The sequence below is a fragment of the Leuciscus leuciscus genome (genome assembly GCF_965113295.1).
Source record: "Leuciscus leuciscus genome assembly, chromosome: 4".
Lineage (NCBI taxonomy): Eukaryota > Metazoa > Chordata > Actinopteri > Cypriniformes > Leuciscidae > Leuciscus > Leuciscus leuciscus.
Genome location: NC_138728.1, coordinates 54,679,280 through 54,701,562, shown reverse-complemented (window position 1 = coordinate 54,701,562; position 22,283 = coordinate 54,679,280). Strand labels below are relative to the sequence as shown.

General features: G+C 40.2%; 1 long non-coding RNA gene across 2 annotated transcripts in view; it reads left to right on the top strand.

Annotated features, from left to right (window-relative positions):
• Window positions 1-4,313, top strand: part of LOC309497139 — a 549,185-nt gene extending 544,872 nt beyond the window's left edge. For both annotated transcript variants that reach the window (XR_014205412.1, XR_014205413.1), the window contains one exon: window positions 3,555-4,313. This is a non-coding gene — a long non-coding RNA (uncharacterized lncRNA). The remainder of the gene's footprint in view (window positions 1-3,554) is intronic.
• Window positions 4,314-22,283: the final 17,970 nt, after the last annotated feature.

The window sequence follows — 22,283 nt, the reverse complement described above, 5'->3', positions numbered from 1 at the left end:
ATGCAATCCGTGTGATCATCGAATCCATAGGATTAGGTTAACTCAGTACAATATTTCAACTTTCCACATCGAGCCCAGGCCGTTTACCTTCAGGAGTCAGATGTACCGTGACTACTGTACTCTCCTCGCTTATGAAATCAGACGGCGGCCGCGGGAGTGGAAGGCGGATCGAGCGGGATTCTTTATTGGTGTCTGTCGATTTTCAGTCTCTTTTTAATGATAGGCCTTACGCATCTGTCAATCATCCCCGCTTGCTATTTGGGGAATGAATCCAGCGCTATGATTGGTCGAACTCTTCTTCTTTTGCTGTCGCTTGATTTGAGGACTGCGCGTGCAGAGGCGTCACCAGGTTTTTGCGTAGTTTAGACTAACAAATCGTACCAGCGTACTTTGAAGTCAAAATGCGTATCCGCTACGCAAAATGCGTACAGGTTGGCAGGTCTGTATATACACTGCTCAAAAAAATTAAAGGAGCACTTTTGAAAACACATCAGATCTCAATGGGGAAAAATATCATGCTGGATATCTATACTAATATGGACTGGGTAATGTGTTATGAACGAAAGGATGCCACATCGTTTGATGGAAATGAAAATGATCAACCTACAGAGGATTGAATTCAAAGACACCCCGGAAATCTAAGTGAAAAAATGGTGTTTTAGTCATAAAACACCACACTTAGGGAGATTAACCTGTTTTTTTTCTTTCATCAAACAATAGTGATAAAAGTAATATGCTGGTAAATCGGTGTACACTGATGCACTGAATTTTGTTTTACACCATAATTTGTGAAGGTCTCTGATAGACAGATGTCTTCATACCTTTGTTTTACTGTGTTTTTAAAAACATTACATAGATGTTTTATTACATTAAATATATAAGAGTTTCTTGTGCTGCATTCTATATCCACATACCACCCCAAAATTCATGGGAGCATTGTCTTATTTGAACAAGGAGAAGCCGAGAACACCTAGAGCTCACTAAAATTACAGCAGATTAGAGGAAACATTTGTTTTTCAAAGTTGCTTTGCAAAGTGTAAGGAAAACAGACAAACACACGCACACACACAACTGTGCAATCACACGGTCAACAGTTTCTAAAACAGTTAGAACCTATAATAAAAAAAAAGGCATGAATCATCCCACCTTTCACTTAAAATTACTACTTATCAACTGTAATTCATTTACTTAACAGTTGTTTAGAGACATAGACAAAAGATCTGTGTATCTATGACTGTGCGGTGAAATGCAGAGTTTTAAGTGTAATAGTTCTAAAAGTTTGAAGTGTAATGGTTGAGTAGGTAACAGAAAAAGGACATAACTCACTTTTCATGTTGGGATCGTTGTGTCTTGCGATCCCACAGCATAGACAGACCAGAAAGATGTCCTAAAATAAATGTCATTTGTTTAGTCTCAACCAGTGTCATGTAGAAGGACTGACATTAAATTCTCAAAATGCTGCATTTGTTCATGTTTTCATTCTTCCTATGAACATATTTGACCACGCTCAGAGAGTAGTACAAAAGACTGTACAAAAACAGAGAAACTAATTGTAAAGCGTGACATAGTTTAGTGGAAAAATATAATTTGACATACTGTATCGACATAAACGAGGAGTTCTGTATTCTTTATGGCTAATTGTCTCTTTTCCTATATGCCTTACACAAATTGACCTTGAATTTACTTTTGTGCACACATAATTCCTGTATAACGATTATGTTTGAATGTTATCTATAGTCTTTACAAGGACATGCAACTTTATAGTTCTTAATGTGTTTGCATTACAACAGTGTGGCATAGTTCCTCTAACAAATCTGACAGAAGAGCAAAAAAAAAACATTACAAAGATTTTTAGCACATATAGTAACTTTATTTGAGTCAAAGAAGATGGTGATAACAACTGAAAACAAACTATAATCTTTAATGTTAAGCGGGACGTTGAAATAAACAATTCTGCGGACATTAACTTAATATAATATTAAGTATAATGTAATATAATATGAAATACTGGTTTGTCAAAAAGAGAAAGCTCAGTCATATATTTAAAAAGCCTCTTAAATGAAAGGCCTGCGTTCATCACACACATTTTCCCATGTGTGGAATAGCATGAACTAACATCGGTTTCACCTAAAACTAAACACTGTTCACATTTCTTTGTTTGTTGGTCTGTGTCATCTCAATAAGATGACTAAATCTAGTGGAGTAATAAAAAGTCATTTGTGAAACCATATTTACAAACGTTTAACAAACTTACAAATTGTTCATCATTTGAGTTTTCTACATTCTGTATGCATCATAAATGATGTTTGTATGGCGTAACTTATTTTCTTAGTGATTTGGGGTCTTGAATTTACATGGTGAATTTCTACACACGTCATTTTTTAAATTTTATCTGCGGGGTTTGCCAGCCTCAATCTTAAATGAATGTGCAGCTCTCAGTGCAATAGTCAGATGTGATTCAGTTGTAACAGATTAAGTGTAAAACAGCATAACTTACTTTTCGTGTTGATGCTTTGTGTAATCCGAAAATCATAGATAGCTGTAAAGTTGCACTAAAAGAAATATCAATTTAGTCAAACACTCTCAAGCAGAAAGACTTTCACTTAAATTCTTAATTTGCATTTATTCCTATAAACACTGAATGTTGACAGTTCTCAAAGAAGAGTCCAACAAACAAAATAGTGCTATCTGAATAAAGTGACTAACACTAGTGGAGTGATAAAAACATCACTTACAAGACAAAATTTACAAACTTTCACAATTGCTCACGAATGGATTTTGTGTATTTATTATAAATGTTACTTTTCAATGTATGCTGAGCCCTCTTTTCTTACTGATTTGGTCTTTTGAATTTCACAGGTGTTTTGGACACACATACAGTAACTCCTGTATAAAGATTATGTTTGTATGTTATTCACGAGTGTGAAACTTTGCATCAGAGTGGTGTGACACACCCCTGACAAAATATGTTGGCGTGTAAAAATACACACAAAGAGTTTAGCACAACTATTTACACACACACACACACACACACACACACACACACACACACACACACAACTTTGTGACAGACAACTTTCATTGCTTTTTGTGGCGAATTTTTTTTATTATAAATGTTTGAATGTTTCAAATCCCTATGCGTTTTATTTTACTCAGAATATGTCATTTGTTGTTTTGCAACACACACACACACACACACACACACACACACACACACACACACACACACACACACACACACTATGGCCTGGGTTAAAAACTAAAACATTTTCTGTAAAAAATACTAAAATAACAAAAGTAACAAACAAATTTATATACACTAAAAAGATGTTTTTGTGTGCGAGCCCAGAGAATCATCAGAAAGCTTTTGATGAAGTGTCATTCTTTAAACATCTAGCCTAAGAAACTGTCGTAAAACCATTAACAAACCCATTTAGGATGCACTCTTCCCCCGCCAGTTCCACTCGTAAACACCTTCACTGTGAGTTAGATAAATGTTTAGATTTTTTGTATTTTTTAACACTGATCCTATTGGCGTCAGGAAACAGATACAGATGTTCTAGAAAAAAATTCAATTCAATTCAATTCAAATGTATTTGTATAGCGCTTTTCACAATACATATTGTTTCAAAGCAGCTTTACAGAAAGTGCATTTCAGAAATGTACATAGAGAAATACAGTTAGTTAATCATGTATTGATTTAGGGCATAAACATATCGCCAGCGTCGAGTCGTCTCTTCACGGGCGTCGAGTCGTCTCTTCACGGGCGTCGAGTCGTCTCTTCACGGGCGTCGAGTCGTCTCTTCACGGGCGTCGAGTCGTCTCTTCACGGGCGTCGAGTCGTCTCTTCACGGGCGTCGAGTCGTCTCGTCACGGGCGTCGAGTCGTCTCTTCACGGGCGTCGAGTCGTCTCTTCACGGGCGTCGAGTCGTCTCTTCACGGGCGTCGAGTCGTCTCTTCACGGGCGTCGAGTCGTCTCTTCACGGGCGTCGAGTCGTCTCTTCACGGGCGTCGAGTCGTCTCTTCACGGGCTTCGAGTCGAGTCGTCTCTTCACGGGCGTCGAGTCGTCTCTTCACGGGCGTCGAGTCGTCTCTTCACGGGCGTCGAGTCGTCTCTTCACGGGCGTCGAGTCGTCTCTTCACGGGCGTCGAGTCGTCTCTTCACGGGCTTCGAGTCGAGTCGTCTCTTCACGGGCGTCGAGTCGTCTCTTCACGGGCGTCGAGTCGTCTCTTCACGGGCGTCGAGTCGTCTCTTCACGGGCGTCGAGTCGTCTCTTCACGGGCGTCGAGTCGTCTCTTCACGGGCGTCGAGTCGTCTCTTCACGGGCGTCGAGTCGTCTCTTCACGGGCGTCGAGTCGTCTCTTCACGGGCGTCGAGTCGTCTCTTCACGGGCGTCGAGTCGTCTCTTCACGGGCGTCGAGTCGTCTCTTCACGGGCGTCGAGCCGTCTCTTCACGGGCGTCGAGCCGTCTCTTCACGGGCGTCGAGTCGTCTCTTCACGGGCGTCGAGTCGTCTCTTCACGGGCGTCGAGTCGTCTCTTCACGGGCGTCGAGTCGTCTCTTCACGGGCGTCGAGTCGTCTCTTCACGGGCGTCGAGTCGTCTCTTCACGGGCGTCGAGTCGTCTCTTCACGGGCGTCGAGTCGTCTCTTCACGGGCGTCGAGTCGTCTCGTCACGGGCGTCGAGTCAAAAAACAACAACACCTTTTCTTATTGAGAAGAATATAGTATGGGGTGTGTGGGTATAGGACTCTTTGGCTTGATGAACGTGTCGTCTTAGGCATTAACATAAACCTATAGTTCAGGTACTACTGATCCTACTGAGATGCTCACACACACACACACACACACACACACACACACACACACACACACACACACACACAGTTGTTCTTAAAACATCTCCAGACATATTATTTTAACGAATATAGCCAGTGTTTTGTAGATGTAATGGTATTCCTGAATGTCTTGACTCAAATATTTTGACTCAGTTAACATATAGGCTACCCTATTGATCAACCAACAAAGATTTTGACACTCAGGGTGTCAACATTGCGTAATACTTGCTTGGGTGAATTTCACCCCCAACAATCAAAGAAAAATACAATCAGCAACAGTTTACCCCCAACAGACTGGAAGGAGCCAGTTACCCAGGATTCAACAAATGACCAGTCAGTTTGGCACTGTAAATCAGAGACACATCTGTTTGATCTGTTTTTGTCTTTTAAAATATCCTCCACCAGACAACACCACGGGTGGACATGTGACAACGCGGTCACACGTCAACCAGGAAGCAAATCTCACCAAGCTTGACACTGTAAATCAGAGACCCTGTTTTTGACACATGGATTCCCTGTCAATCACTTGGATCATAAATCAATCAAATATCACCCCAAAAGTGACACATGGTATATGTTAATACTACTAGCCTACACTGTAAAATAATTTTTGCTGCATTAAATTAAGGCTGTATAGTCATTTCAACTGTTAAATCTTGAGTAATGATGAATTGCTTTGACTTGTGAAAGTGAAAACTGATAAACTTATGTTAATGTAAAAATATTTTGCCATGAGTTATTGATCACATTTTTCCCCAGTGTAGTTCATTGTAATGACATTGTGTTTTCCTCTTTTGTGCACTTTTACATAATACACCAACACTTGTATCTGTTCCCAAGAAAGTGGAGCTGAAATATGTGCAGTAAGTGGATATTTTCTAACTTTCCAAAGGAAAGAAAGTATAAGACTTTGTAATGTCCATTTGTTTCCATTGCACTGGACAGTGAATAAACCCTCTCAGATGACTGTCATATGGAGGAACTAGCCTACCTGCAAGTGCATAAATAACTTTACTTAATTTATACTTGTATGCTTTATGGCTGCAATATAAGTTGCAGGATTCCACATCTACAGAAAGGCCTACAGAAGAGTCTGCACAGACAGAGGAGACATAGGCCTACAGGTGGGCAGTGTAGAGCCAACTTTTCCTTTTTATTTGTTGCATGAGGCATGTGTCTAATATCTCTTGTTGCAGGCACTTGACCACTGGCTTTTCTTTACAAAGAACAATTGAAGTAAAACTCAAGGAACTAAGCATTTTTGTCTTTTATTAAACATTTAATGAAAAGTGTTTTTTGGCAATGTTGTGTAATATGGCACATGCAACAATGTCACAGGCCCTGTCAGGTGTGCAACCCTCAGACTTTTCAGACACTGACATCTTCCCTTTAGTTAGCCAAAGTTCATTTCATTGTGTGCCCTTGTCCTGGCTAGAGCTGCATTGTAACTGGTTTGGGTCAGGGAATGGGGTCATAAAACACCTGTCTGCAGGAACATGTCATAATCACCTATAATATAATTTCACTCACCAAGCCTGTCACTTGAAGCAAATAGCCATACCTTCTTAAATGTCCGCGCCAGCAAGCGCGTTGGGGCGTTTAGTGAAACTGACGCAGTTTAACCCTCTGGGGACCAAGCTGTTTTTGGGGCCCTTGAGATGTTCTGACATGCTCTGACATTTGTGCTTTTTTCAGTTATTTATAAACATGTTAATGGCAAAGGTGTAAATTCACTCTATATAGCACAAACAGGCCTACCATAATATGCGAGCAACATGTATGTAGATGTTTGTATTTTTAAGAGAATAATGTTTATGCGTGGTTATTTAAAAAAATAAAAATGAAAGTTGCTGAAATAAGACCACAAAACTCATACAAAATATGTGCCCACAAGACTTTTGACTAATGGATGTTGTCCCTTTCAGTTCTAGCTTCAAAATTATGTGAAAATAGTCTTGCTTTATCGTTCACAAAAAAAAATACATTGATTTAAATGGTGTAAAACAGGTTTTGCTTGGAAAGCCAATATGCGAGGGGGAGGAGTAGTTTACACCTTAGTCCCACCCACTCTGCATAATGACTCTGCATAATTAGCCATTCATTCAGGTGTGACACTGACTGAGCCACAATGCAAAGACAAAATATATACTTATATTGACCATTTAAGATTTTGCTTACATCTATCTTGTAAATATGTTTTGCTATTTTATTAAAAAGGTTACAATTACAACAATAATTACAATTTCAGCAATATTTCTGCAAAAAAGTACTCTTTCTTTGTAAAAAAAAAAAAAAAAAGATTATAGGCCTACATTTTATCATATGTATTCATTAGTTTGAATATAGCCAACATTGGAACATCTTAGTCTATGACTTTATTTTTGACAAAATAGTATTTTATATATATTCAGAAAAGCTTATTTGATGTGACAGTATATTCTACAGTAAAAACTGTACCCAAATCTAGTCAACAAAATGTTGTCTTTCATACTTCGCCTGACTGTAACGCAGTAACTGTAACTGTAAAAGCAGTTTATTCTTTCACACACAGACGCGCGATTCATATTTAGGCTAAACACTCTTTACAAATAGACGCGCGATTCATATTATAGAAACGCGATTCATCTTTTTGTTTACATAAGCCTACAACGTTATTCCATAACGTTATTCCACATTAACACTTGAGAAAGGATAACTTAGCCTACCTCACTCCTCAGCGGGATCTGCTCCTCATATCAGCACGGAAAATTTTCTCCATAAGGTAGGCTATATTATGCCTCTTTGTTTACAGCTGATGTGGGGGCGTTTCACAGACTGAAATGGTTCTCAGAATTTGCGTTTGAATAGCACGCGCTCTCCGGGGAGTGGTCACATTACTTTTGAATGGCTCCTAATGAGCTCGACTGGAGTCGCTCTCTTTTTATACAGATTACAGAAGCTGATAATATTTGTTTTTTATATAAATTACTTCATTTAAAAGCTGCGATCTCAAGCTTTATGCCCGTGGGTCTGTTTGCCTGTTTGACTGAATTTTCGCGGAGTTATAGATAATTTTCGAACGCGTTTCAAATGGGAGTTTACTGACAGAGAGAAGGCAGAAATAGCATCATGTTAGTTTTTCTTTATTTGTCAAAAAGCAAAACACTTTATTTGTATTGTGAGTATACAGAAAAAAAATAGAAACTGAACAGGATCGATTGATGTATTACACGAAAATGAAAGATCAAAATTAACAGAGCATTTTGTGTTTATTTTTCATTGCTAAAAAAAAAAACGAGCAAAACGCGTGGGCGCGTTTTTGGTCCCCAGAGGGTTAAATAAATAAAATAATGATTTAAACTATGTTTTACTTCTGATATAAACATTTAGATTAAATATGCCATTCAAATTATGGAAATTATATGGAGTTAAACACTTAAACATGAAATCAATAAAAAGTTACAACATTTTTTTTTATATTCAATCAATAGAAATATTTGTTGTGGATGCGGTGTTTCTGAAAAATGTTCCTGTGGCGTGAGTGTTTTAATGTTTTAACCACAGAGATAATTGTCTGAGAAAATGGTTTCGTGCAAATAATTCCCAAGGCCTTTCCGTTTCCATTAAAAATAGATAAAAATAAAAATACTATTTGGCCAGTGGAAAAGATTGAGAAAAACTTTCTCTGAAATGTATTTTACACTATTTGATTTATGTATTCAAAAACAAGGCAAGGATAGGCAACTACTTGATTTTTATTAATGTAATGTCACGTGTTTTGTACTTGTACCGTTAAACGTTATCACGTGGATGAATAATTATATGCAAATGATATGCAGATGAGGATCTGCATAGTAAAACTAGGCGTTGTAAGCTTCATATATGGTTATTTCAGGGTGGAGACGCATGTGCGCACAATCTTCCGCTGACTGGGATTTATAAAGTGAATTCTGCGCAGGTTCTGGCGTACGAACGGTTTTATAAGTCTAAATATTTTTTTTTCGTACGCCATTTTTGGCTTTCGGGCGCACGTACACTTTTAGTAAGGTTCCTACGCACAGTTTTATAAATGAGGCCCCTGATCTATGATGTCCACAGCCGTCCTCCAGCATTCCTGCAGCTCCCGGACACGTAAACCAAGAGGCTTCTGGACCCGGACCCTGGGCAGCTTCTGGGCCCCACATTATAAGATTAAGGTTATTATTATCATGAAGAATATTATTTATCATCAAGCTTTTCTATGAGCTCTTTCATTCAGCAGACTCTTGTATGCTCAGAAACAGTGTGTGTTTCAGTTCATCCTGTGATATGATTCAACTTCTGCTGTGCAAATTATTCACTTGTGTTTGTTTCAATTTAACTTTCAGATGGAGCGTGACAGAAATAAATAAAACAATTTTTTTTTTACAAAACTACATTTGTTTCTAATTTTTTTTTTTTTCAATAATTTGTGCTTTGGAGCACCAAATGATGGTCATAGAAAAAATATAATGGTTCCTTCAGCAAAGGCCAATCCACACGGCCCAGACAGATGCCCACAAATGCCAACAGACAGTTCATGAGTTCACACTTACAAATAATTAGAGTAAAAGAGTTAGTCAGAGTAAAAGAGTATTTGGCCCGAACCTAACCTAGCCAGAGCCATCGGACATGACATACCAGGGCGTATCCAGTCGGTGGATATTGGGGATACGGGTTTTTGACCCAGTAGGGGATAATGTATATGTATGCAGAGTGAAGAACCGGATGTGTAATTACGCAGATTTTATGTCCTTAGGAAAGAAAGTATCAAAAGCATGGAGAGAGGGAGAGAAAGACAAAGAGAAGTTCAGGGAGGAGCAGAGAGCGGATGGAGCGAAGACAGGTGGATGAAAGGAGGGAGAGGAGTGGAAGAGAGGAGCGGCTAAGATATTTTGGAGAAAGGAGGCGTGGAAGAGAGGAGGTGGGAAGAAGGTATCGAGATGGGAGGAGATGGGAGGAGTGGAAGAAGGGAAGAGTTGGGAAGGTATCGGGAGGAAAGGAGTGGAAGAAGAGAGGTGGAAAGAAGACAGATGGATGAAAGGAGGGAGAGGAGTGGAAGAGGACAGACGAGCGGTTGGAGAAGGAGTGAGCCGGAGGGTGAAAGGAGGTGGAGGAGAAGGAGGAATGCTGATAGCGAAGGAGGAGCTAGAGGAGGAAGGAGGAATGAAGTGAGGAGACAGGAGAGTACGAATGAAAGGAGGCCAGCGGGGGATCCGGAGTTCAGAAGCCTGATCCGAGCCCTCCATGCATTCTTGAAATTATTTCATTACACCGTGGAGGTCGAGGACGGCTAGTCTGGTAGACTGGCGGCCCAGGCTAAGAAGGTCCAGCCGGCCTTCCAGTCGGCAAGAACAGAATGTAGACTGCAGGACAACACCAACGAGTGGCTCCAGAACGGCCTAACAATTATGGAAGAGCATTTCCAGGGGGCCCTAAGGAGGGCGGCTAAGGAAATAATAGCGAGCCCGGGGATAGATTGGAAAGAGGCATGGCAGGTGGCAGTAAAATGGACCCGAAGAAGATATAAGAGGTTGAAGGAGCAGACCATACGGCGGGCCTGGAACTTGGTCAAAACCCTTATGGCACGTAGGAGGTCTGAGGAAGAGGCCGAGGAGGGGACGAGTGTGGGCCTGGATGCCGAAGCCAGACCTGAATCCCCGCGGGAACCGGAACAGGGATAGCGGGAGCAGGAGGAACAGGGCGAAGCGGTCCCCATGGAGGTGGATCAACCCCAGAGGCCAGCATCCCCAGTAGCACCCACAGCCGAGGTTGTGGGGGAGGGGGCAGAGATCCCTGTGGGGGAGAAGATTCCTAGGGCAAAGTAAAGTTGGGCCCCTAGCACGAGTAGGGCAGTGGCGAGGGGGATAAAATCCACTGGACCCCAGCAACGGCCCGAGCAATGCTGCAGCACTGGCTGGGGCATTTAAACTGCTGAAGGGGCCTTCCCATCAGGGTCCCGATTCTGATAATAAAAAGGGATTGGTCATAAATTTGTCTCATGTCTTCGTGTCCATGTTGTGCACAAAGAATAAAGATTATATTCTATATTATATTCTCCTTCCTCATCTTTCCCTCTGTTAGGTTCACGGTCCGGGTCGGGCAGGAGGAGTTTGCTGAGGGGTCCGGGAGCAACAAGAGGGCGGCAGCGGCGAAAGCTGAGTGTACAAGCTGAAAAAGTCTTCAACTTTTCCTGTGTGTATATTATATATATATATATATATATATATATATATATATATATATATATATATGTATGTACATGTATATTGTCATTTTAAATACTGTATTAACTATCTTTTAATAAAAAAATGAAGAAGAAGAAGAATACCAGCTGTCTACTCTGCAAAATTTAAACATTGCTATTTAAACAGTGCTTTCAGGTTGCGATAGGAGACAGGCACCATTGACCGTATGGAATCTGATGCATTCCAGAGTTCTGTCACATCACGGGGAACAGCAGATCGTCTACAACTCCGGGAGCAACAAGAGGGCGGCAGCGGCTCGATCGGCTCTGGAGGAGCTCAGGAGAAAAGGGTCTCTGCCGGAGAGGGGGAGAGAACGACTGACACCACAGAAAGAGTGTGATGACCGAGAGAGGAACAGGAACAGGAGAAATGGGAGCTCTAGAAAGATGGAAACTGAAGGAGAGATGAGAACTAGTCCGTAGAAGTCCAAGATCCGGCCGTGAAACAACCAAATGTGTTTCTGACCTCCTGTGGCGTTTATGTGCGGCTCGAGCTGAAAGCGACACCGTAATGAAAGCCACTGATATGAACCCGTGAGCGGTTCCTGCTCTGAGGTCAAAGGTCAAGCCTACAGTACAACTGTGTCACATCGAGACTCTTCACTGAAGTCTCCTTTAATATCAGGGATGAAACGCTTTCGTTTGCTCACACTGGAGTTCAGCTTTATGCTTTACAGTAGATTCTTCACATTCCACTCTGGAAATATATTATTTCTACACTGATCGGCTGATAATTACGCCAACGGTCCCCTTCAGATGATATTCTATTAATCTGTGAACCGTCACCAGTGATTGTAATCTAGTCTCTGTGAAAGATGATTGACACTGACAGCTAGTGAAGAGCATGAGGGTTTAGTTCACAGCAGAGACTCGTTCAGAAACAGAGAAATGCACTAATAGTGCTAAAACTACTCCGACTAGTAGCCATCAGTGTCTGGGACTGTTTTCCATTGTTATTCCAGGTAAAACAGACGAGACGCACCGCAGTAAACCTGTAGCGACCCGTATGGCTTCTAGAGGAGACGCTTCAGCCGTTTAACCCCCTGAGGTCGGCTATCGCACCGGCGATCATCGGCGATTCCATCATTCGGCACGTACGCGCAACGTTAGGTAAAAGTAAGGTGCACAGTCACTGCTTTCCTGGTGCTCGTGTTTCTGAAATCGCTACTCACGTTCCCGAGATTCTGAACGGTGACGAGCGCGTCGGAACTGTTGTCCTGCACGCGGGAGTGAACGACATCAGGATGCGCCAGACAGAGATTCTGAAGAAAGACTTCAGGAATCTGATCGATACGGTACGCAGCACATCGCCTGAAACAACGATCATAGTGTCAGGACCGCTTCCCACGTACCGACTAGGACATGAAAAGTTTAGCAGATTATTTGCGCTAAATGAATGGTTAATGTCATGGTGCAATGAGCAGAAACTGCTCTTTGTAAATAATTGGAATCTGTTTTGGGAGCGTCCTAGGCTTTTCCGTGCTGATGGCTTACACCCAAGCAGATTCGGAGCAGATCTTCTGTCGGATAACATCTCCAAAATGTTAAATACCTTTTGACTAGTAACCAAAAGTCCAAATCATAGTCTCTGCTGCACAAATTTAACTGATATAAATACTAGTGTAGAATATTGCATAGAAACCGTGTCTATTCCTCGTTTAGTGAGATCAAATAACAAATCTACTGCAGGATCTAGGAAAAATCTAATTGTTATTAAAACAGAAAATGTTGCTATTAGTAAACAAAAACAATTTCTAAAGCTAGGTCTTCTAAACATTAGATCACTCACACCTAAGGCAGTTATTGTAAATGAAATAGTCACAGATAATAGCTTCGATGTACTTTGCCTTACTGAAACCTGGCTTAAACCAAATGATTATTTCGGTCTAAATGAGTCTACTCCATCTGGATACTGTTATAAGCACGAGCCCCGTCTGATTGGTCGTGGCGGCGGTGTTGCAACAATCTATAGAGATATTCTCAATGTTACTCAGAAAGCGGGTTATAAGTTTATTTCGTTTGAAGTACTTGTACTAAATGTTACGCTCTTAGATGTTAGAAAAACAGCCCTATTATCTCTAGCCTTGGCTACCGTATATAGACCGCCTGGGCCTTACGCTGATTTCCTAAAAGAGTTTGCAGATTTTCTCTCAGACCTATTAGTCAATGTAGATAAAGCATTAATTGTTGGAGATTTTAACATACACGTAGATAATCCAAATTATGCGTTAGGGGCTGCGTTTACAGATTTATTAAATTCATTTGGGGTCAAGCAAAACGTCACCGGACCAACTCATCGTCTTAATCATACACTCGATTTAATTATATCACATGGAACCGATCCAACCGATATAGATATTATACCGCAAAGTGATGAAGTCACTGACCATTACATGGTAACTTGCATATTACGTACTGCTGTAATATGTCATGCGGCGCCGCGTTATCAACCAGGCAGAACAATCCTTCCATCCACCATAGATAATTTCTCAAATTGCTTATCTGATCTGTCTCAGCTGCTGCCTGAACCCAAACAAACAGATGAACTAGAAGAACTAACTAGCACTATGAGCACCATTCTCTCTAGAACATTGGATGTTGTTGCACCTATTAGATTAAAAAAGGTCAGAGAGAAAATTAAAGCACCGTGGTACAACAGTGCTACGCATGTTCTAAAGAGAGAAACCCGTATTTTAGAGCGTAAATGGAAACAAACTAATTTAGAGGTCTTTAGAATCGCGTGGAAAGACAGTATGTCACGTTATAAAAAGGCCCTAAAAGCGGCCAGGGCTGAGCACCTCCGCAAACTAATAGAAAATAACCAAAATAATCCAAGGTTTTTATTTAACACCGTGGCTAGACTAACAAATAAACAGACATCACCCGAACAAAATATCCCGTTACAGTTTAGTAGTAATGATTTTATGAAGTTCTTCACTGAGAAAATAGAAAGCATCAGAACCACAATTGTAAACGTTCAATCTTCAGTTGCGCCTTATAATTCAGCCTTAAGTATGCGGGCCCCATTGTCTCCAGGTGCGAACCACTAAATACAGTGCCCTCCACAATTAATGGCACCCCTGGTAAATATGATCAAAACTGGCTGTAAAAAATAAATCTGCATCGTTTATCCTTTTGATCTTTCATTCAAAAAATTAGCACAATTCTAACCTTTCATTTAAGTAAAATAATTGAATGTGGGGGGGAAATCACATTATGAAATAAATGTTTTTCTCCAAAACACGTTGGCCACAATTATTGGCACCCTTTTATTAAATACTTTTTGCAATCTCCTTTTGACAAGATACCAGCTCTGAGTCTTCTCCTATAATGCCTGATGAGTTTGGAGAATAACTGACAAGAGATCAGAGACCATTCCTCCATACAGAATCTCTCCAGATCCTTCAGATTCCCAGATCCATGTTTGTGCTTCTTCTCTTCAGTTCAGCCCACTCATCAGGTCAGGGGACTGGGACGGTCATGGCAGAGGCTTCATTTTGTGCTCCGCAACAAATTTTTGTGTTGATTTTGATATTTGTTTTGGATCGTTGTCCTGATGGAAGATCCAACCACTGCCCATTATAAGATTTCTAGCAGAAGGCGTCAGGTTTTGATTTTTTATCTGTTGATATTTGATAGAATCCACGATGCCATGTATCTGAACAAGAAGTCCAGGACCTCCAGCAGAAAAATAGGCCCACAACATTAAAGATCCAATGGTATATTAAATTGTACACATGGGGTACTTTTTATCCTTGTGTTCACCAAACCCATCTAGTGTGTTTGCTGGCAAAAAGCTATCTTTTTAGTCTCATCTGACCACAGAACCCTGTGCCGTTTGAAGGTCCAGTCGTGTCTGACAATTAAATTTGCTGGAGTTTGTTTCTGGAGGAGCGAGGAGGATTTTTCTTGAAACCCTCCCAAACAACATGTGGGGATGTAGGTTTTTTTTTTAGGTTTTTTTTTTTTGGCTTTCTGACCCCAAGACTCAACTAATCTCTGCAATTCTCCATCTGTGATCCTTGGAGAGTCTTTGGCCACTCAAACTTTCCTCCTCGCCGTGCATTAAGACAGTATAGACACACGTCCTCTTCCTGGCAGATTCGTAACATCTTTAGTTGATTGGAACTTCTTAATTATTGCGCTGATGGTCAAAATGGGGATTTTCAATTCTTTAGCTATTGTCTTACAGCCACTTTCTATTTTGTGATGGTCAACAATCTTTTGCTACACATCAGAACTATATTCTGTGGTTTTACTCATTGTGATGGATGATTCAGGGGATTTGGCCTTTGTGTTTCCTCATATTTAAACTCCTGTGAAACAAGAAGTCATAGCTGGACAGTTTCATGTTCCTAGTCACCCTGGTGTGCTAAAAAAGGTAAATATTAATGGGAATATACTTCAGAGATATTTTACTCGTAAAAAATTCTAGGGGTGCCAATAATTGTGGCCAACGTGTTTTGGAGAAAAACATTTATTTCATAATGTGATTTCCCCCCACTTTCAATTCTTTTACTTCAATGAAAGGTTAGAATTTTGCAAATTTTTTGAATGAAAGATCAAAAGGATAAACGAGGCAGATTTATTTTTTACAGCCAGTTTTGATCATATTTACCAGGGGTGCCAATAATTGTGGAGGGCACTGTATGTATGATCGTTGACGCCCACTCCGCATATTGCCTTTCCAGACAGAAAGTGTTTTGCAAAATTTAAATCAATGCATTGTGTTATGTGAATGATTAGGCAGGATGATTTTGAAGAAAAAACACTAGGCGATGACATCCATTAGTCACAAGTCTTATTGACATATATTTAGAATGTGTTTTATGGCCTTATTTCAGAAACTTTAGTTTTTAGTTTTTTCAATAACCACGCATAAACATTATTCTCTCAAAAATGAAAACATGTACATGGCATGGTGCTCACATATTATGGTAGCCCTGTTTGTGCTATATAGAGTGAATTTACACCTTTGCCATTAACATGTTTATAAGCAACTGAAAAAAGCACAAATGTCAGGGCATGCCAGAACATCTCAAGGACCCCAAAAACACCTTAGACCCCAGAGGGTTAATACAGAACTAGAGTCAGACGTTCAAGAACACACGCTTTCATTCCCATCTGATTCATTTTCTGTGTGTCACATGATCTAATCTCGAGTCTCTCTCTGGCCTGGCAGGGACTCCGAGGACAGCCGACGCTACAGGACTGCCTGAATCGTTAATTTTTTATAGGGCAGCAATAGAGTCTATCTTACGGTATGGTATCACCAGTTGGTTTGGTAATCTGAGTGTCAAACTTAAATCACAGATTCTCAACCTGGTCAGAGTAGCGGGCAGGATTATGGGTAAGATGCTACACACCATATGACTAGTAAGTCAAAGTCCAAATCACACTCTTTGCTGTCCAAACTTAATTGATATAAGTACCAATGTAGAACATTATATTGAAACTGTGTCTATTCCTCGTTTAGTGAGATCAAATAATAAATCTACAGCAGGATCTAGGAAAAATCTAATTGTGATTAAACCAGAAAATCTCAATATTAGTGAACAAAAACAATTTATAAAGCTAGGTCTTTTAAACATTAGATCGCTTACACCTAAGGCGGTTATTGTAAATGAAATGGTCACAGATAATAGCTTCGATGTACTTTGCCTTACTGAAACATGACTTAAACCTAATGATTATTTCGGTCTTAATGAGTCTACTCCTCCTGGATACTGTTATAAGCACGAGCCCCGTCTGATTGGTCGTGGCGGTGGTGTTGCTATAATCTATAAAGATATTCTTAATGTTACCCAGAAAACAGGTCACAGGTTTAATTCGTTTGAAGTACTTGTGCTAAATGTTACTCTCTTAGATGTAAGAAAGAAATCCCTATTATCTCTAGCCTTGGCTACCGTATATAGACCGCCAGGGCCTTACGCTGATTTCCTAAAAGAGTTTGCATACTTTCTCTCAGATCTATTGGTCAATGTCAATAAAGCATTAATTGTTGGAGATTTTAACATACACGTAGATAACACAAATGATGCGTTAGGGGCTGCGTTTACAGATTTATTAAATTCCTTTGGGGTCAAGCAAAACGTAACTGGTCCCACTCATCGTCTTAATCATACGCTAGATTTAATTATATCACATGGAACCAATCCAACCGATATAGATATTATACCGCAAAGTGAAGAAGTCACTGACCATTACATGGTCACTTGCATACTACGTACCGCTGAAATTTGTCATGTTGCGCCGCGTTATCGACCAGGCAGAACAATCCTTCCAACTACCATAGATAGATTCTCAAATAGCTTACCTGATCTGTCTCAGCTGATTAGTGAACCCAAACAAACAGATGAACTAGAGGAAATGACTAGCACTATGAGCACCATTTTCTCTAGTACATTAGACATCGTTGCTCCAATTAGATTAAGAAAGGTTAGAGAGAAAACTAAAGCACCGTGGTACAACAATACTACGCATGTTATCAAGAGAGAAACCCGTAATTTAGAGCGTAAATGGAAACAAACTAATTTAGAGGTCTTTAGAATCGCTTGGAAAGACAGTATGTCACGTTATAAAAAGGCACTAAAAGCAGCCAGGGCTGAGCACCTCCGCAAACTAATAGAAAATAACCAAAATAATCCAAGGTTTTTATTTAACACCGTGGCTAGACTAACAAATAAACAGACGTCACCTGAACAAAATATCCCGTTACAGTTTAGTAGTAATGATTTTATGAATTTCTTCACTGAGAAAATAGAAAGCATCAGAAATACAATTGTAAATGTACAATCTTTAATGGTGTCTTATGATTCAGCCTCAATTATCGCTCCTCAAGAAAAACTACAGCGCTTTGCAACTATAGGACAGGAAGAGCTAAATAAACTTATCATTGCATCTAAACCAACAACGTGTTTATTAGATCCAATACCAACTAAACTACTGAAAGAAGTGTTACCTGTAGTGGAAGAGCCTCTCCTCAATAGGTGTCTTTATCCTTAGGTCATGTTCCAAGAATATTCAAGCTGGCAGTTATAAAACCTCTCATTAAGAAACCACAATTAGATCATAATAACCTAGCAAATTATAGACCAATTTCAAATCTTCCATTTATGTCTAAAATACTAGAAAAAGTTGTGTCCGCTCAATTGTGCTCTTTCTTGCAAGAAAATGACACCTATGAAAAGTTTCAGTCTGGATTCAGGCCGCACCATAGCACTGAAACTGCGCTCGTTAAAATCACAAATGATTTACTTCTAGCTTCTGACCAAGGCTGTATCTCAATACTAGTTTTACTCGACCTTAGTGCTGCGTTCAACGCTATAGATCAAAAAATACTCTTAGACCGACTACAAAACTACACTGGTGTTCAGGGACAGGCATTAAACTGGTTTAGATCGTACTTATCAGACCGTTACCATTTTGTCTGCTTAAATGGGGAAAAATCGAAGATAACGTCAGTAAACTATGGAGTGCCGCAGGGATCTGTGTTAGGCCCTCTGCTATTCTCAGTATATATGATGCCACTTGGTAATATTATAAGAAAACATGGAATTAATTTCCACTGTTATGCTGATGACACTCAATTATATATTTCATCACGACCAGATGAAAACAATAAATTATCTAAATTGACAGAGTGTGTTAAAGATATAAAATACTGGATGACGTGTAATTTTCTGCTATTAAATTCAGATAAAACGGAGGTATTACTTAGTCCAAAAAACTGCCCACAAAACCTCTTACAATACAACTTTACTTTAAAAGGGTGTCCTGTTACTTTATCCTCTACAGTAAAAGACCTGGGTGTTATATTAGACCGCAACTTGTCTTTCGAAAATCATATTTCATATGTTACAAGAACAGCCTTTTTCCACCTTAGAAACATTGCTAAGCTACGTAATATGCTATCAGTTTCTGATGCAGAAAAGTTAGTTCATGCATTCATGACCTCGAGACTAGATTACTGTAATGCTTTATTAGCTGGTTGTCCTGCATCCTCAATTAACAAGCTACAGTTAGTCCAAAATGCAGCCGCTAGAGTTCTTACTAGATCAAGAAAATATGATCATATAACAGCGATTCTGTCGTCTCTACATTGGTTACCTATAAAGTTCCGTATCAATTACAAAGTATTACTTCTGACCTATAAAGCCCTAAACGGCTTAGCTCCAGTCTATTTAACGGATCTTCTATCGCCCTATAATCCATCGCGCTCTTTAAGATCACTAAATTCGAGGCTTCTGGTCATTCCTAGGATATCTAAGTCCACTAAAGGAGGGAGGGCGTTTTCACATTTAGCTCCTAAACTCTGGAATAGTCTTCCTGATATTGTTCGAGGCTCAGACTCGCTGTCCCAGTTTAAAACTAGATTAAAGACGCATCTCTTCAGCCAAGCATTCACATAATACCTACCTTTTATACTACAGTTGAATCAGGTTGAATGCATTAATATTACGAACAGCAGCTACGCTAATTATTTCCCATCTGCTTTTCTGTTATCTCGGGACGCCAGTCCATACATGATTAACTAACTGTATTTCTCTATGTACATTTCTGAAATGCACTTTCTGTAAAGTTGCTTTGAAACAATATGTATTGTGAAAAGCGCTATACAAATAAATTTGAATTGAATTGAATTATTGAAGCTCTGATCCTCTTGCACTTTGGTCCCTATCTGGTTGCCAGTTATGTACCCTCTCCTTTGTTTGGATGTTTTATGCTGTCTATATGTTTTATGTCTGCCTGTGCAGCAGTACCCTGTCTCTAAACCAAATTTCTCCCAAGGGAGACGAATAAATGAACTTGACTTGAACTGTCACTCCCTCTCTGGCCTGCGGAGATTAGCGGACGCTCATGGGGAGACGCTCACCCATAGTTCTGTGGAGCACAATGGGCTCCCCAATTCACAGAGGTTAGGGTTAACACACACACACTACGTTATGCAGCCGCTCGTGGGGAGGTGCTCAAGTTTACATCTAACCCTAACCGGCTGCAGGACTGCCTGAACCGTCACTCCCTCTCTGGCCTGCGGCGTTATGCAGCCGCTCGTGGGGAGGAGCTGCAGGTGGTGGAGCAGGAGAGAGGGGCCCCCAATACCAGGAGGTACACACACACACACACACACACACACACACACTCACTCACTCACTCACTCACACTTTCTCCCACACACACACTTTCTGAGATATGCAGCCGCTCATGGGGAGGAGCTGCAGGCAACATCAGTGCAGCGCCCCGGCCTCCCAATTGTTTGATACTAGCCGCCAGTTAATGCATAAAAGAAGAAGAAACGCGGACGAACATCAAAATTCAATGAACAAAAAAAAAAAAAAAAAAAATGCACCCAGTTAGTGAGTTGTGCATCGTCGGCCAGAGGACAGGGATGGCGGTGGACTTCATTAAGGAAGGCCACACTGGACCCCTGAACGGCCTAAGGTAACACATCTAGTGAACTCTCTCAGCCGCTGCTGTTTCTGTGAGTTTACTCCTGTAACCTGTTGATCATCAGTACTGGGAATCTTGAACCGGTAACACTAGTGTTGAGGCTTTCGACTCCATTGACTCGGGTTTGCTTGTGTTGGCATGACATGTTTAGCCTCATTGTGCACCTTGTGTATATTTTAAATGTAGAAGACACGATATGTAAATATATGAGATGTAGAGCAGTATTTCTCCACTGGTGGGTGGCAGACTGTGCCGTCTCAGAAACCGCAACAAACGTTTATTTTGTTTGTTTGTTTTTCACAATAAACGTAATGGTCGCTTTGGTGGCCATGGGTCTGTGAAAGCGCTATATAAATGCAGTCCATTTACCATTTCTTCTGTCTGTAATCTGTTAGTCTCTTAAGGACTGTTCCTCAGGTGCATGTGCAAACATTTCATGAACAACAAACCCTTTCCAATAAGGATCTGTAAAGCGTATTTGGATTTTATAACATTCTTTTAAATACAGTATCTTGAAAAAGGGACACTTCTTTATTTGCCTATAATTTAGGCCATTTACTGTCGTTCCAGACCAGCATGAAGAATGAAGATTTATATTGAGCCTCATTTCTGTCTTCATCTGTGTTTAGCACACTAATTAATGTTTTATTTTGGATTACAGATTAAATATTAAACTTGGTTTTATTCATGCATGATTATATATGGTGTAATTTCCTTGAATTGATTTCAAATAAGCCCTGATGGTTCAGAAACACTGCCGAGATGCTGAAGAAACCGCTCTTATGATCAGCTGAGAAAGGCTGTGCTGCTTAATGAAGTGTGGAGCCTACCATACAGCTTCAGCTTTCAGGATTCACTGATTAACTACTATCTTTAGAAACATTAGAAATGATGAAAAACATCCATTTTTCTTCGGTTTGTTTTAAATAATCTGAGGACAAACTTTTCTTCATGTAGATTGTTAGCTGGACAAAAACTCATGAGCAAATGGGTAAGAGACTGGAAATGTTTTTTGTCAAAGGTTTCCCCCATAATGAGCCCAACATAGAGACTCAAACTGGTTTAAATAAAACACACACACAGCTCAAAAGAGTCTGGAGCTGACAGGAAGAAACATTATATTACCATACCGCAGAGAGGAACATGACAGAGATAGAGAGCGGTCTGAGTGTCAGACACACACTGATTGAGAAGAGATGTGCAGTAATTTTGTAGTCTTATTGATCCTCCCACCTGCGCGCTGCTATTTACCTTTTTACGGCTAAAACTGAGTTCCCACGGGACTTCAGCGCGAGACTACAGCTAGCCGTCTAAAACACTATTTAGGTAAATTTAAACAATGGCTAGGTTGCTAAACGCATCTTGTTGTCATGTAAGGGCCCTGTTCATGTTGGACAGACATTTTAATTGCATTTTGTGTCTGTTAAGAGGCACAAATACACTCTTTATCGTATATGCCCCCATAACTGCCGTTTTAGCTGAGTGGGAGCTCTGGGCATTAGCTGTAATATCTCCGTGTTGCAAGCTCCGATCCGGTTCGTTTTTTTTTCTATAGACAGTACTCACAAAGGTCTAACGATCAAGATTAACTTAAAACTTAACTTATTAACTTGAGTTCTCCTTTAAAAGATATTTTCCACGATTCACAAATAGCCCAAAATATGACCCTCGGGCACACAAAGACGGCTGCTATAACCAAGCATGTCATTGGGGATTGTTATTCTGAAAGTCTAACAGAAATTCTTAAAAGAA